This window comes from Mixophyes fleayi, chromosome 8 (genome assembly GCF_038048845.1).
Source record: "Mixophyes fleayi isolate aMixFle1 chromosome 8, aMixFle1.hap1, whole genome shotgun sequence".
Lineage (NCBI taxonomy): Eukaryota > Metazoa > Chordata > Amphibia > Anura > Limnodynastidae > Mixophyes > Mixophyes fleayi.
The window spans coordinates 26966510-26985093 of NC_134409.1; positions in this window are offsets into that span (position 1 = coordinate 26966510).

The window sequence follows — 18584 nt, forward strand, 5'->3', positions numbered from 1 at the left end:
GCCAACATTTAATTACCCCCTTCCGGGAGATCCTGGAGTGGAGGTGAAGTGCGACTGCGGAAGGGGTAGGGTGCCAGTCTCATGTTGGTGGACGGAGCTATGCAGATTTTTTTCTACCTCAACTTGCTTGAAAAATATCCTCTGCAAAAGATTGCTGGCGGAGGAAATTCTACTATGTAAATCTTTAACCGTCCGTGCAAGGACTGAAGCTCTATTGCAGCAACATACTTCACTTAACTACCCTTGATCTTAGCCAAAATGCCGATAAGCATTACTAGTATGCTGTATAAAGCTAAGGAGTCTTTTATTCCCCACTAATGACAGGAATAGGCAATCTGTGGCTCCCCAGGTGCTGAAAGGTACATGTTGCCTAAGTGGTTATGCGGCGGGTACCTCTGAACTCCTGGAAAAAGAAATGCTAATTTCACTCATACCGACTTATGTATCACAGTATAATTTATAAAATCAACATATTAAACAGAACTCTTTGTATTCCGATGCAGGTGGCTTCAGCGATGAGATATTAGCATAATGATGTATATTGTAAAGCATCAGTAGTGAGAGGTGAAATCCTGTCAGCAGCTGACTCCACATACTGCACATAAACAGCTCCAGAACAAAGCTCTAGGGAGTGCAACTATGGAGACCTCTGGGACAAAAAGAGAAAGAGACATACGGGGAGGCAAACCCTGCTTTGTAGTCTTGCTGTTTCATCGTCATGTGACTGCTTCTTACACCTGTCTTATAGGCAGCAAATTCATGAAAAATTAAACACATTGTTTCCTGTGGGGCAGGTCCCACATGCTGTGGTGTGCGAGCTCTTTTTGAGTTGCAGCATGCTGAATCTTTCATCTGTTACTTGTTTATTGCCAAGTATCCCATGTATTGAAGAATTCTGATGACGAACACATTTCTTGTAATTATTGTGGCTGTAGCCTATGAATTCAATCGGAAATGGTGACATCACTAAGGCACAAACTAAATTCATAAACTGCATTCGCCCAAATATTAGTTAGATACAGCTCCCAAAAATGGCTGCCTCCTCTCATTGGAGTTTAGGTGATGTGATGAATGCACTTTAAATGCTGGTCTTCTAAGTAGGAACTGTGTTTCAATAAGATGTAAATAAGTGTAGCAGTTAGAATTTGGGCAGCACATATTTCAATTAAATATGCAACTGATCTTCATATGTCTTCCAAAATTCAAAGGAAATGCTACTTTTTAGTCTAGAAAAATGTATATCCATAGCTGCCAGCAATCCATGATGCATAGCTGCTAAACACCTTTAGTTCTGGGTGACTGGTCATTTTTAATTGGGAATGTTGAATGGTGTGGGCAGTGAACGGTAGTAATTAAAATTTGATATTAATCATACCTGTCTACTCTTCTGGAGCTGGTCCTGGAGAACAGGCCGTTTACCCGCCTCCTACCCACTTCCTAGTGACGTGGGCAGGATGGGGCCCTCCGTGAAGTCGCCATGAAGTGAGTCAGTGGAAATTGCTTCATCTACGACCACCCCCCCTTTCCCCCCGGCTACAACATACCACATCTTTGCGTCACAGGGTGGGGCAAGAATGGCACCCTCCCCCTTCTGCAGTCGCACTTCACCTCTACTTCAGGATCTCCCGGAGGGGGGTAATTAAATGTTGGCATGTATGATATTAATATCATTCAAATATGTTTAAAAAATGGGTGGAACAAGACTGTCATTATGCATAAATAACATAACACATTTATTGAGCCCACCTTGTACTCGTGCACACTGAAAACCAAAGTTCCTGTTACCAGGCACAATACAGTTCATGTTCTTCCAGGGGCATCATGCACACTAGGAATCACTTCAGTAGAGCTCCCCAGGACTCAGACCTGCAGTGAGAGCAGGCTCTGTAAAATTCAGGTAACAGGGGGTCTCAAAGCCTCAAAATCTAGTGTGTGTGCAAGCTGGCACCATTTGCACTGGCCAATGGGAGGAATTGTAAATACTATATTTCATTTTTTTATTTAATTGATATAAAAGTGCATTTTAGCCTTCTACCTGACTTGCAAAGGGGAAAACAGCCATTTCTACTCTGCAAAAGGACTTGTTTTTTTACATGAGCTCTGAGAGGAAGAAAATGGTTCTTCACACTATACTTTCACTGCCATGTATTTTGTACAGTCCAGCGTAACTTAGGCTGAGAGTCATTTGTAGATGCTTTTTGTCCAATGCAAAAAAAAAGCTTCACACACTCAAAAATGTCACCTTTTTTAAACAAAGTACCGATGTCCTCTGACTCAGATGCTTCATCTGAGCTATAAATTAGACTAGGAGAAACTATTTTAGGAGAAACTATTATACATATTAAAGACGTGGTAAGAAAGTGGTAGGAAGTTGGATTTTTGATGTGATGAATACACTTTTGAACAGTGCGCATTTGGAGATTTTTCCACCTCCCTTTAAATGCTTATGCATCTCTCTTGCAAGTGGAGAGTAGACATGTACCTTCATATGCACTGTGTGGACTATCTATTTGAAGTGCAGTGTTCTTTAGCTCCAAGCCTCCCAGCCTTCTCTTTCCTCTAAGACTCCGTCTGAAGAGCTGTAAAATTCCCAATGTTGCCCACAGATCTATATTGAGACCAATATTTCCCTGACATTAAAGCCATGAATTACACTGTACTTAAAAAACCTCCATAAAAATAATGTTCTTGTGGTATCTTGCTTTTAGAATGGATGTTAAGCTGCACTGCTATTGACGTGTCTCTCCTGCTGTGTCACTTGAAAAGACTATGATGTGGCCTCACTTTTAAGCAACAGAACTACTTATAACTTTTCTTGAATAAAAAAGGAAGCATTTGTCCCCACAAGCAGCAAATATTTTAAGCAATGGCACATTGACGGGTTGCTTTCATTGTTTTCAGCTGCAGGATAGGTCACACCTGCAGCTCAAATTTCAAACCTGTCTTGAGGTTTCCAAAAGAAAGATGACCCGTGCTTCAGTAACTCGGTGCATTTGCAACATTTGCATATTCCACAGCCGTTTTATATACTTGATGTGCTTTTACTGAAAGCCCGATGGGTGTAGTAAACACATGAAATTGCTGTTGTCTGGGAAGTCTTGTACCATCGCTCACTTGTCTCAGTGTGGTTGTCACACTGTTCATCTAGCGAGATGAAGGGTGAGATCGGTTTGGTCCATTTCTGATTGGATGTCAACTATCTCTTGCACATTTTCAAGAAGTGGCCATAACGGGGCCAGAGATTCCTCTGGGCAGCCTTGTCCAGCATGTCAAAGTCTTTGCAACTTTTTCATTGTCACAGAGGAAGCCTCTGAGCCCTTTCTGAGTGTTGTCCTGGGTCCTATGAGATTTTGGAAGATGTGCCCTGGAGTATTATGTCTTACAATGACACTTTGACCTGTGGTCTGAACATGGCCGGCACTGGCATTTCCAGCATTATCCTTTCCTTTGCTTATCCTCTCATTTGATTTCTGCCTCCCCGGTTAGTGTACAGTTTGCTTGCCAATGTTTTATAGTGCTAAGTTATAATTTATTATATATATTTACTTTGCACTATGATCTGTCCCGGTACTTGTATGCAGGTGCTTTTACTGATCCCCAAGAGATATTGCTTTGAACAATTTACCATGTCATCTTCCTATGTACTGCTATTGTTTCTCTTGTATTATATTATGAACACACTTGCACTTTGTAAATTGTTCCTGAAACACATTAGAGCTCAGCACTTTTCGTATCGTCTAAGCCGTTAGCACAAATATTCCCTATACTCTGCACTCCTTATACATTTCGGGGGCCCCTAAAACACTGCATGAGTGCTGTAATATCATTTACTTAAAGGTTTCATTTTTCCACAAACTGAGAGTTGGCACCTCTGGGATTTAAATTAAGCACACCCCCTTCCTCATTATCATTTTGGAATTTGGCTTCTGCCTGAGGCATACTGCAAGGATTCATCTTAGTCTTGATCTTAGGAAGTTGCTGATTTTGCTCTGTAGTCGCCCATACCTCTTAGTAATAGCACGTCTTCCAATCTGACACCTTCTCTATTGACTTGTGTCTGAACTGCAGTTTGCCTGGCTGGCTCTGTGCTATTACCAGACCTATTACTAGTTAATGCTCAGCTAATCATGGTTTTCAATCAGCTCCCCAGTATACACCTGCATTTCAGACACAAGCTTGTAATCTGGATCACATATTGGCTGTGATGGTACTTCTAGGTGCTAGGTGTTAGTGTTACACATTCAGGGCCTGAGTTAGACTTGGACAGAAGTCCAATTGTGGCATGTAAAAATGTGTATAATTTGCTGCACTGTGTTTGCGCTCAACGTGCAGGCATTCATTGATTTGAGCTTAGAGAGATGGGTCAGGAATGTTTATGTGTAAGTTCAGTATATTAGAACAGTGGAGATGCAACTTTACCACCCTGTTACGTTAGATATGTGTCGTATTTTGACTTTTATGTACCTTTAAGAGATACCTTTTAGGAGATCTATATATGTTTGTCCCATAGACCTGATGCAAGTTTCCAATATATACATATTATATAAATTATTTATATCATTATCAAGAGGCAGTTAAGTAGTCAAACCCAGGTGTGCGTGTGTGTATAAAGTATTTCTTATTTTATGTTGCTAATATCAAGATAATAATAGTAATGAGTCATGTTATGCCACATAGTAGTGCCCACATTACAAATTATCCCACAGTAGTGACCCCCATTCATATTATGCCATAGTAATGCCCCTCTTCATCACACTGTGCCATGCTGCTTTTGCCCCTCTTCACACTGTGCCGTGCTGCTTTTACCCCGTCACACTGTGCCATGCTACTTTTGCCCCTCTTCACACTGTCTCATGCTGCTTTTGTTCCCCCTTCACACTCTGCCATGCTGCTTTTGTTCCCCCTTCACAGTCTGCCATGCTGCTTTTGCCCCTCTTCACACTGTGCCATGCTGCTTTTACCCCGTCACACTGTGCCATGCTGCTTTTACCCCGTCACACTGTGCCATGCTACTTTTGCCCCTCTTCACACTGTCTCATGCTGCTTTTGTTCCCCCTTCACACTGTGCCGTGCTGCTTTTGTTCCCCCTTCACACTCTGTCATTCTACTTTTGCCCCTCTTCACACTGTCTCATGCTGCTTTTGCTCCCTCTTCACACTCTGCCATGCTGCTTTTGTTCCCCCGTCACACTGTGCCATGCTACTTTTGCCCCTCTTCACACTCTGCCATGCTGCTTTTGCTCCCCCTTCACACTCTGCCATGCTGCTTTTGTTCCCCCGTCACACTGTGCCATGCTGCTTTTACCCCCGTCACACTGTGCCATGCTGCCTTTACTCCCCCTTCACACTCTGCCATGCTGCTTTTGCTCCCCCTACACACTGTGCCATGCTGCTTTTACCCCCTTCACACTGTGCCATGCTGCCTTTACTCCCCCTTCACACTCTGCCATGCTGCTTTTGCTCCCCCTTCACACTGTGCCATGCTGCTTTTACCCCTCTTCACACTCTGCCATGCTGCCTTTACTCCCCCTTGCTTCCTGTCCTTCACTTACCTTTTCTATCGGCTTCTTTCTTCTCTTTTCTTCTATTCTTGTCCTCTGTCTTATTTGCTGGCTCCTCTCTGCGCCGCTCCTTACATAATATCGGTCGTGATGACATCACGCCCAACATTCAGTGTGGATGGAGCAGGGTGGAGATGTGCCGACGCCGCAAACAGTTGAGTATTTTTTATTTTTTTTAAAGTATCCTGCACCCCCCACCAATGAAGAGGGTGGACTCCAGAGCCAAACTCACCTTAAAATTAGTTATCAGTTCTGGTGAACCGATGCGAACCCAATGAATCCCACCACTGGGTATATTGACTTACATTATTTTTTAGACTATTAGCATTAAAGTGTGTTTACCAGGCTTTCAGAGTCTGCATTGAATGCATAATATTAATGCTTTTGTGTAAGAACCCTTAAAGAGTACCCTCCTTTTATTCTTGTGATGCTTTGATCTTTTAATACAGTATAAATATATTGCTACATGTGTTCATTTAGTCAGTTTTCCACCATCGTAGGACTTAGTGAGTGTACAGTACATTATTTTTTTTGGACTGTGCATGAGCACCAAAAATGTAGCCGCTATATTATATGATGTTGGTGCCGTCCAATTTCATTAGTTAATTGACATTTACATTTGTACTATTGTATGGAAGAAGATTCCCATTGCAAGGGGAAAACAACAAATGTTTTTATTCAAATCAAATAAACAGAGAAAAATATCTAGGCACTGTGCAGGTATTTCACAAGGACTGTATATAAACTATATAAAATATACTTAAATTTGTAAAGGGATGAATAAACTTTACTTCTTTTTTTGTCTCATGAAGACTTCTTAAACTCGTGCTCTCAGATCATCCTTTCAATGTTGAGCAGTGTATGATGATTCACAAGTGCCCCTTGTGAATAAACTTACAAGAGTATTGCTTGTGGTTTAGCCTTTATAAGGGTCTTTGTAGATGGACCGTTTTTCCTATTGGTTTAATCCTCAAAGAAAATGTATTCAAACGAACAAAAAAAAAAAAGAGAAGATATCTAGTGTGATATTGTGTTAAATGTAAATAATTGTTTATTGTCAATCAAATCCACTCACAATAAAACAAAACATCAGAACAGTAAAATGAGCTCATATTTTTGCAGGTACTGGTACTTCCCACCAGATGGATGTTTCAGTTCGCACAGTGTAACAATAAGATATTTTATTCCCGGGATTTTGTAAACACTGACGCCAAAATCTCTTTTCATCTGTAGATGTTACAAACGAATAGGATAGTCCAAGCCCTTAAACTCTCAACACCCAACGCGTTTCGATGTTATATTTTATATAAATATGTCCATGTGAAATACCTGTACAGGGCCTAGACATTTTTCCCTGCTTATTTTATATTGCTAGATTGTTTTGAGATATGTGTATGATCTTTGAAAAATTATTCTGGGCTGCGTTTTAAGGGTGAAGCGTTGAATATACTAATACTTTTTGATTAAAATGTTTGTGTTCAATTTAATTTAATTTGCATTTTGTATTTGTGTTTGTATTTAATTACGTTTTATATAATAACGATGTGACTTGTAATATCACTGCCAGAACACTATTCTCTCTTGTGTATAAGACACTTCATTACATTGTTATAGTGTGTAGAAATAGGCTAATGCAACTTTAGCATTGACTACTAACATTTTCAAGCCACATCTCTACACTTTCTCTACGCTATCGCGGGGAGTTAATATACACATTTTTTACACCTGATATATGTTGGATAATAAGCTTTTATTACATGTTTTTTTTCCTTACATATAGCATGTTCTGAGTGCATATGCGTCCACCTCTAAATAAACCCCTCTACTCTAGAATCACTTTAACACAGTACAATGCCACGTACATTTCCTTTTTTAAGTTTTTCAGGTCATCCTGATAACCTAATCCGAGACGTCAACCTGACCCATTTCATCCGGAAGATAAGTGTCTGCTCCTGAACTGAGAGTCAGTGCTAAGTTCACGAGCAGATAAATATCTCTTAGATGAAATGTCTTACTAACAGGGGGTGAGATAAGGAGCGCCTATAAGGAAATTCCATTGGTTATAACTATGCATTTTAATATTTCATGTGACTCTTAGGGATGAAGGCGAGATACTAATTAACCCCTGGGGTGCCACAGTCTCCTTTCGGGTTAAGCCTTTTCTCTCTATTTTTCTATGTAAGACTTACACAGTTGTACTGTGCAAGCACCGTAATAATGGATGATGATAAATTCCTTGCGATACAAAACATTTATCAGACCAACTATGTTTAGATGTGATTTATATATACAGTACGTATGTCATCAATCTCCAGCCTGCTCTAATTAGCCGAACATTCGGAGTACCAGACAATAGAAATCACAGTCTTGTACTGGGAATGAGCACAGTCGTCTGAGAAAAAAACATTAGGATGTGTCTGACTATCAGAAAGAGACCTATTGCATAAATGTTCTATCATATAAATGGGAAATGCAATAAACACAGAGGTGAGACATTGTGAAAACAATTTAATAGTCACTTATGGTGCTGTTTCAGCACCCAGTGGGATTATAGTGAGTGCAGTGAGATAGGATTTCAAATCAATGGCCCTAAATAGGTGTGTATGATGTGTGCAATACCCACACACATATAGACAGTATATAGTATACATGTATAGCAAGTGTTCTGGGGTAAAACTGATGAATGGAATTAGGGAGCTGATGCGATGTTGTGCTAGAGAGGCTGCAGGGATCCTATTGAGTATTTCAAAGCAATAAAAAATAAGAGGTGAATTTGGGTGTTGTTACAGATCTCTGTTGGACAATTGAAATTCACCGCTATGTGTACAAAAGATGAACACACTTTGAGGAATCCTATTTCGTGATTACAGACTCTGATGGTTATTTACTAGCATGGCTCAAAGGTACAAATCTGCACTAAAACAACAGCAACCAATCAGATATTATTTTGTATCTGTTAACTTGCAATAGACAGATAGAAGCTAATTGCTGATTGGTTGCTATACTTTAAATTAATGTACTCTATATGATGGATGATATTTAGCACAAACTGTCTTTTCCCATATATGGGATGTATCAGTGGGTTCAGAGCTGTATTATGTATTTACCAGATTTATAAGTAGTACTTTTTTTTTTTAAAAAAAAAAATCTATGAATATTGTTTAAAACACACGAATATAAATGATTACATACATAGACCCTTATTTTTCTGCATGTATTAATATGAATGAAATCTGCCATGCTGACCAATCTGTTAAAATAACATGAAATGCTATTCATAAACATCTATAGAACACTGCCACCTAGTGGCCAAGTAATGCACGATATATTCACCATGCATTCACTTTTTTACGCATTTGGTCATCCGCAGGGGAGGGCTGGCAAATTTTGGCTCAGGGGGCAAGACTCAACTCAGCAGCCTATTAGGAACATATTAAAGGACCCAGTGACCCAGCCCAACGTAGCCCACTATGGGGTGGGTCCAGTGGTCAGGTGCCCCCTCCTTGCCTCCCAGCCAAGCCTGACCCTGGTCAACCATCTTATTAGTTACTGGTTCAACAATCATTTCATATGGCATTCACTTTTGCTTTGCACGTATAAAGTAAAAATAATTATTATTATTGTAGATTTGTAAGGCGCCCCAGTACTCCGCAGCACCGTACAGTAGGGAAGACAAGGACATACATAAAACAGGATATACATAAAACAAAAACAGACAAAATGAATGGAAACATGGAAACTAAGGGTATGGAGGACCCTGCTCATTAGAGAGCTTATATTCTAAAGGGAAGAGAACACAGCCTACATGTCCTACATGATTATATTATAAGCATGATGGGTGAAATGAAAGTATGGCACAGTTGAATGCATATTGTAGGTACTGAAAATATCATCCACCTTTTCTTTACATGTCCATTTATTCCCATAATGGGCCAGTTTTGAAAGACTGTTCCAGACTTCTACTACTTCTTCATAATATTTTCTAACATAAAACCTGAACTGTCCTCCATTAGTTTTAGAGCGTTCTTCCATTGTTGTATGTCTCTCTGGCATGGGAGTAAAAACTGATAGATTATCATATCCAATTTGATTTGATCAAGTCACTTGTTCATCATCATCATCATCATTTATGTGTAACAAAACTCTGCAGCCCCTGACAGTCTGTATAACAAATCATACATGAAAATAGAACAATTACATTTTAGGTGGATGAAGAAGGTTCAGACGTGAGACAGAGGATCCTAGTCGTAACAGCTCACAGTCTAGAGGCGTGTTCACTTACTACAAACATTAACAGGGGTCTATAAGTTTAGATGACACCATCTCCAGTGTCTTGGGCTTTGATTATTGTTTTATAAAAAAAATGACAATGACAGGTCATGCTGGGTCTCTCAGAGTACAGGTGAACTTGGATAACCATGTCATTTTGCCAGATTATATGATCTTGGACCTCTAAGTAAGGCATAGGCAAACCGAGGGGGGGAGGGTTCTAGTGCCTGGAAACCCCCCTCCAAGCCTGGGACACTGTATAATTGAGGTGGCTGGACCCTGCCTCTGCTTCACACGGCTCTGCTTGAAAAGGGAGAGCTGTGTGCACCTAACAGTAGTGCACGCATCATTGCCCATGTATATTATGGGGAGAGGAAGAGTTGGAGAGCAGCCAAGCACTGTCTGATATTATAGCCAAGCCCCCATGCATGCTGGTCACACCCACTGGCGATGTGGCATGGAAACCTCCCTCTACAAATCCTGTGTTTGCCCCTGTATGGGGCTTTAGTAGGTGTCCCTAAAGTGGACAAATGGTGATTGACTGGTAAATAAAATAAAATAAATCATAAGTGCTTTCTCTTTAATCTTGCAGCAAAGCTTGCAGGATACAGCTTACTTTACCAGTAGAGACATTTGCTTTCTCATTTTATTAAGTTATTCCCTGTTTAAAAATAAGTAAATGATGAAAACAGTAGCAGCGAGAACTGAGCTGTCTGCCAACCCCCTGCTTCCATTTTTTCCTCATCTGCTTGGCTTGTTTGCTGATGGTTGGGGCTCAGTGATCTTCTGACTTTCTATCCATGAGACCTCGGCATAGCAGGTCATGCACTAATTGTCTGGGTTTATTCATACTTTTCATTTTCCCACCTGAATGCACAATCAATCCCGGCTTCAAACCAAATCCAGCCCACCTCTCAGCCAGCCGTCCCTGCTGCACATATTTATCATGCATCCTACCAAGCTTTGACTCTGTAATATTTCACTCTATCAGCACTTTAATGTTTAATAGGACATTTCATCAGAACATTAATTATAGATGCAGCTGGAATGAGAACTATAACTTGGCTCCTTTAAGAAAGCGCAGGGTTAACTACAGAGGGCCAGTTAGCACTTTCTGGCCGCCTGTCATTTTGGAGCTGTGCCCTAAAAGAAGATATATTGTCCGCAAGTGAAACACACTGATTACCCCAGAAGTCATTTTTCTTTCGGAGAGGTTTGCAGAACGTTGCATCTCTGACCTATCTCTAATGCAGGCCCGTGGAGAACAATGCTGGCACAGCCACAAACTTTTACTTTATGTGTATATTCAAGGCGTCCAGCTATCCCTTACCCTGCCCCCATTCAGTCCCACACACTGCACTTGCTTTCAATTGAATATTTTCTTTCCTGATTTACTGCCAAACTCAACACCAAGTAGTGGCTGGCTTGGCATAGAAATGAAAACCGTGTAACTCTTTCCTGATCAAATCCAATGAAGTAGCAGCTGGTACCACAAACTAAACATTCAATTTGCTTATATTAAATCACATGTTTATATAGATCTGACATATATTTTTTTGTTACTTTATTTGTATTTGTTTATTTAGCTGCAAAAGATCATATCTAGGCAGGGCACTTAACAGTTCCCCCTTCTTCGGGTACCTCCCACCGTATATCAAGTACTGTGCCGCCCTCAAGTTGGTGGAAAAATCATGTATTTTTGAGGGGAAAAGGAAAAGGGAGGATATATTGGTACTATCTTCACAATGTGCCATTTTTTTGTGTTTAATGGATTTTTTTTTAACATTGATTGAAATGCACCAAGGAAAGCGAAATCCTGTATAAGTTGCACCTGGAAGATGGTAAAGATGTTCCATTGAAAGTAGAGGCTGAGTCCTGGCCAGGGACTGTCTGGGTTGGGGGGTAGGTGGGCTTCTGCCCCCCGAGCCGGTCCCATAGTGGACTACCGTGGGATGGGTCACTGAGCCGTCTGCATTTTTTCCCTTTAAAATAGGGTGCTAAGTCGAATCTTGCTCCCCCGGGCTTAATGTTGCCAGCCCTAGCTCCACCAACCCTAATGACAGGGAAAAAAGGTCAGTTTATGGGCTCTGTGGCACCTATATAGGGAACACTCATGAAAATTAACGTTCTTCATCCCTTGTATCTCATTTAAATAATCTTGTTCCTGATTCATTAAGGAACTTAAATTATGAAGTTTCTTATTTAAGTCTCCTGGACAAAACCATGTTACAATGCAAGGGGTGCAAATTAGTTTTCTGTTTTGCACATAAGTTAAATACTGACTGTTTTTTCATGTAGCACACAAATACTTGATAGCTTATTTGTACACTGAAATTTAAAGTTGATATTTGTGCGCTACATGAAAAAACAGTCAGTATTTAACTTATGTGCAAAACAGAAAACTAATTTGCACCCCTTGCATTGCAACATGGTTTTGTCCAGGAGACTTAAATAAGAAACTTCTTAATTTAAGTTCCTTAATGAATCAGGTCTCTTGTGTCTCAAAATCACATCTCATTTTTCATATGTGAGTACATAGCTAGCCACATTCATGCACAGAGCCCATCCTCAGTAAGGAACATAAAAAAACCACCCAGCTCCTTTCATGAGAAGATGCAAAATTCAATGTAAATTTCATGAGCAAAATCTATGTGCATCGCATATAATCAGATGCATTTGTGCAAAACTGGCACGAATGCATTTGTACGTATGTATTTTTGCATATCGGAATGGACCTTTAATAGCACTCTACAGCATGATAATCTTGTTAGGGTGCTAGGTAAAGCCCTGTAACAGGAATATTTTTAGATATTTATTTCTGTAAATCCTTAAAAAATTGGAAACCTAAAATAACAAATATAAAAGTACAATAGTTTGCAGTAAGGTAGTTAATAAGGTTGAAACATGTTACCTCTTGCCATAGAAAAGAAACTTTTATAAATACATTTTTAAATGTTAAAATTGACTATTATAGTTACTGAGATAAAGAGAGTGGTGGCTAGCACTGTTATTAGCAGTGTATGGACATGAAGAGTTACCTTTGGGCTGGGCAGCCTAGAACAAGACATCTCTATTTTGTATTTAAAGCAACCAGCATTTCTTTCTGCTATTGTTAGGTGTAATGAAATGTGATAATCTTTTATTTATAAGTAGCTAAGTGCTGTAAGATTTTTGTGACTCTGAGTGCACAATATTGTTCTGTTTGATGAATGGAGGCAGGAGAATTGAGGCGTCCCATTCTGAACATGGGAGAGATAGGTGCAGAATTATGTTTCATACTAAATCTAAATGCAAAAATGAATTTATTGTCGCTGAAAAAGTTATTCAAATAAGCTGTAAGATGTAGAGCGTTAAGTGCTACGGTTCCAAGGTTAGCGAGTCCCACAAAGCCTTCCTTGGATGTTCTGGTGAATAGTGAATCCATTCAATGAAAGACCTTTCCCACCATCCAGGTGAAGTTTATGTGGAAAGAGAAATTGTATGTGTGTGAAAATCAATATATTTAATATATTAAATCATGGAAGTTCTGGTATCTCCTTTTAAATATAAATGAGGCTCCATAGAGGTATGTGGGATAGTGGTGCTCCAAATAAAATACTAGGCAGAACTTATTTATTGTATTATTTTTTAGCTATACATTTTTCATTATGTTTTGTTTCTTTGTTACCTTTATGAGTCATAAGAGACTCAAATTGTCCTCCCCTATTTTATTACTAATAGATTCAATGCAAATATGGGCCTTTTATGGGTAAGCTGCTTCTGGTATCTCGTGCAAGCTCCAATGTCTGACTACCAGGAGAAATCCCTAATCATGTCACCTGGCGATAGTACTAGGATTTCCTCTTTGTTTCGTACAGTGTTCAGTTTACATCTCAGGATCAGAAAACAGTTAATGTCCTCGTTGCAGCACCCAACATCTGTCATTGATGATAATGTTTAAGAATGCCATACTGCAGTATGGCACTGATAAATGGGACATTTCTAAATATCATTTTGCATGAAGTTATATGACATGAATGGCTTTATTAAGAGTGATTCACAATTAAAGTGATATTAAGCTTATTTATGAAACACAAGCATTTAATGCATCCATCATGCTTTACCTGGCAAGTGCAGGTATAAATATAATGAAAGCTTTAAACCACATATATCTACACATAGACATATATATTCTAAACTTATTAAACCTTACAGGTATGAATTAATGTATTATACTGGTATGTATAAATCCATATAATTTAAGATTCTACAACTTAGAGTCAGCGAGATAAAAAAAATGAATGTTTGCAAAGTCTTGTTACGATTCTGTTCAACAACTAATTCCTTATAATTATAACCACGGAGCCAGAAATGTGATACAAACATTAACCTGTTTATTACAGCAAAAATACAGTCCAGGTGAAAAATAAAGAGAGACCAGTTCAGGCTAGATAAATCAACGGACTTCCGGGTATAGCAAAAATAACAGATAAAGAATACAGCAGGTAACTTAGCTGAAGCCAGATGACAGCAATAGCCAGGAGTTCTCAGGAATTATAAGTCAGTAGTGTGTCCAGACTTGAGACAGACATCAGGTAGGTTTCCAGGAGATAATGTACAGATGAGTAGCAGTAGCTGGCTAAAACAAGGATTTCCACAGAAACATCAAATAACAAAGCAGGTATTCCAGGGACAAACAAACATTAGCAGGCTCAGGAACATCAATGACCAGCAAGGAAAGCTGGAAGAGGCAGGTATATATGTGAGGCCCTCAGAAGTGAACGATTAACTAGTTGTGCTAGCTAACCCCTGATAGTGGGAAAAGACAGCGCAGCGGCACCTCTGGTGTTCCACAGGTACTGCAGGATAACATAGCATAGTCCAAAATAGTCACAGAAGCAGATCATAACAATTCTAAGATAATGTTGTTCTGGGCATAGATTAAATAAGACATTTAAGAATTAAATATTGAGTTGACTGTCTATTATTCAATGTTTTACTAGAATATATAAGCAGTAAAGCTTTATAATATATATAATCACATCTTTTGTACTTAGGTTGGGTACTATTGCTATCTACTGTATAACGTTAGTATTGAAATTAAATTATGTTTCTAATACTTTTGGAACTTTTCTGGTAGATGAAGAGACATCATGTGTCAGGCTTCCATGTGAAGATTGTCTTGGAAGTCTTGGGTGGGGATGGACTGGTGTTCCCACCTACATCAATGCTGTTGTATGCCAAGCTAACCTCATTAATTGAAGCTAAGCAAAAATATTTTCTATTACATGTGTCAGTTGTCCGTTTTAATTTGTGCTAGTATTTGTTTGATTGTAACCTGATAACCTAATGCGCATGGCACTGCAAGTAAAATTACGTTCATAAATTCTGTTCAGAGAAACACTTGCACTGTGGGAGACTTTAAGTAATGTTAAGTATATGTATATTTTTGTATCTGTACAATGGTGATCTGTGGCATTGTTCTTGGACTGTGTTACTATCATATTACAGTTATAAAGTGCTTCTTTATTTAACCGTGCTGTGTGGCAATCAGAGAAGTAGTTTTCTGTGATCCAGTTTACATGATTGTAGTATTCAGTAATTTTTCCTGAAAATGTATGTCTTTGATTGTAAAGGAAATTGTACTAGTACAATTCTATTTCTCTCTTGGTATCAATATTCAGTATAAATTCTATCCCCCCCAAAAAACAGAAGAAAATGTTTAAAAAGCTTCAAAATAGGTAATTAATAGCAGAGAAGGATATGCGGCCACTACCTACATGGACTAGAGTTAGCCCATGGTCAAGTACTGCACAAGAGTTAATTAAGTATCAAGCCCTTTGAAAAAAGCAATAATTGAATTTCTGCAACAAAGGAACAGTATAAAAGATTTTATTAACAAAATAAAAGCTAGCGCTGTGATAATATTATCATAAAATGTTAAGTTTGAAATTCTGCCCGTCATTGACAAAAAGTTACTTTTATGAACAGTGAAAAGAGTAGGTTGTATTAAAATTAAAATTAAAATACCATATTACAATTGGTTGAGAAAGTATAAAGGCGTTCGTTCCACAGTCCATTGAGGTCCCAAGTCTGCGATGGGGTTCTAAGGAGTGAAGAATTTCTTTGTCCAGCAGTAGTTAATTAGAAACATCTGTTCTTAGAATTAACTCTTCTGCTGCTGCTCACATCACAAATATAATTGCAGCAAAAAATACCACATCAAATATAATGATAAAAATAATATAAAATAAATAAAAAGTACATATATATTTCAAGCTAATATATTGGCTTCATCCAAAATACCTTTGACACCTTATACCATCTAATGTTCTTAAACAAGTATAGAACATAGAATTAAGCCACTATAATAACACAGAGCAAGAATCTGTGGAGTGGATATTGCTGGAAATGTTCCATGAGATTGCCCAACAACAGGTGGTAGTTGAAACTAAGTGGCAGACAGCAAAGACTCAGCTATGTTTAAAGAGCATTAAATCAACAGAGGTTAGACAAGAAAATTAGAAAAAGTGTATATAATATGTAGTAGATGTTGTAAATAATTATAGATAGCAAAGAGAAAGAAAATACTTATTAACAGCATGGCTAAGAACTGTCATGCAACAAAAGGGGTAGAATGCTTCTGTCATACAACGCAACCCGTGGACAGATGATTCAATCTCAGAAGTAGAGATAGATGCAGTTGAGAATGACCTTATAATTCCCCTACAACATATCCATGGATCACCAGAGATGCTAGAAAACAATTTAGAATACAGAGCACAAACTAGCTGGGCATAAGGATCACATGTATACCAAGCTATGATGATAACAATTCAGTCAGCACTAGTCATGCACACTGCCATAGGAAATGACAGAAGAAACATGAAATTATAAAGCAGGTGAGTCGAGTGACCTGGCAAGAAAACACAGACAGAAAGCAGGAGAGAGTTTATCAGCGTGATTGTTAAGTATCAGGGATATAGGAGGTGATGGAGATGTTTTGCTATCAGAAGAAGCAATTGGCTTAGGAAGCATAAACACAGATCTTAGGGTACATTTATACATGAGAAAAATTAGGTGTATGCAAGGTGATCACACTTTGTTAGGCATAATGGGCATGTGTCATTAAGGAGACTAAATAATAAAAAAAAGGAGTATGTTTGCTCCTGGACAAACCAAGTTACAATGCGAGGGGTGCAAATTAGTTTATTATTTTGCACATAAGAAAAATGCTGGTTGCTTTTTCATGTAGCACACAAATACTTGATAGCTTTATTTTTACACTGAAATTTAAAGCTGATCTAGGTCATGCCCTATTCCAACTATAAATCTGTTCCCACATTTTAAATGTACATCCTCCTCCAATGCAACGTGGTTTTGCCAAGGTGCATATTTACTCCTTTCCTCTGCTTAATGCCTCAGATCCAATGTGACTGTATATTGCTGAAGTGTACACCTATTCCACTGAACATATGGACACAACACAGTGACTGGGGGGAGCTATACAGGGGGTGGGGGATATGAATATGTGACATCATTAAGGCTGAAGGAAATTAAAGATGAGAATAATAGATGCAATTTATAGAAGTGTGATAGTCCTAATATGATGTCATTTGATTCCAGAAAGTAAGTTTCATTATAAAGCACCTCTGTTAACTGTGTTTATTGCTCTGGTTTCCACAACACATATACAAGAGGACATAATGACTGAGATGGTTTACGCTGCAATAGAGTTGTTAGAGAAAATATTAAAATAACAGGAAAAAAAATGTTAATGAGTTGTTAAAAGGTGGAATTCCAAAAGATACATTAAATGGGCTACTAACTGCTAAACTGCTTGAGTTGTGGAACAAGTTAGGTTAAAACAGGTGTGACAAGAAACCCCACCAAATATGGTTGTACTAAGTAATGATGAAGAAATGGAAACACCTTCTGCTCCTCATATGCTCTCACCCAAATTGCATGGTCCTGCTTAAGAAGCATTTTGAAAACATAATGGTTGGACATGGGAGGATCAAAATCTATAGCATAGGAATTAAGCAGGTGCCCAGTGAAAGCCTACACCAGTGTTTTCCCAACCCAGTCCTCAGGTACCCCTAACAGGGCTTGTTTTCCATATCTCTTTTGAAAGATCCCCAGGTGGTACTAATTATTTCACTAGTGACCTGGATAAACTGCACTGTTAGGGGTACCTAAGGACTGGGTTTGGGAAACACTGGCCTACACCCTGAAGACTAAGGACCCAAGCGACACTTAGGGAGTTTTTCCTGTTGCCCAGAATCTCCCCTCTCTGGGGGACAATTGAGTGACAGACTGGTCCTTTATCTGGGACCAGCCAACTTTTTTGCTTGCTGACGTGAATAGATCCATTCCTAGGCTCTCTTTCGTCTCCCCCATTTTGACCACACAATTTGTGGGGCGTTCCTCATGTGACATGCACACCATCCCTCGAGTGAATCAAGCAAGAGAGGCAGACTGAAGACTGCCTCTGCAGCATTAAAGGGAAGAAGTGAAGTGTGGGGGAGGGTAGCTTTATGTAATTTTTTTATTGTAGCCTTCACTTGAGGTACATCCTATTTGTAAGATGTTACACAATAGTAATAGTATAATTATTATTGCAAAATGGAAAGAATGGTATAATAGGAGAATAGTATATAGTACCTATTTCCTGGTATATTCAACAGAGACTGATTGCTTAAAATACAGTTTAATGACTTTGCTCTTGAAAACTTTGTATAATTCAAAGAAATTGAGCTATACATTACCTATATCC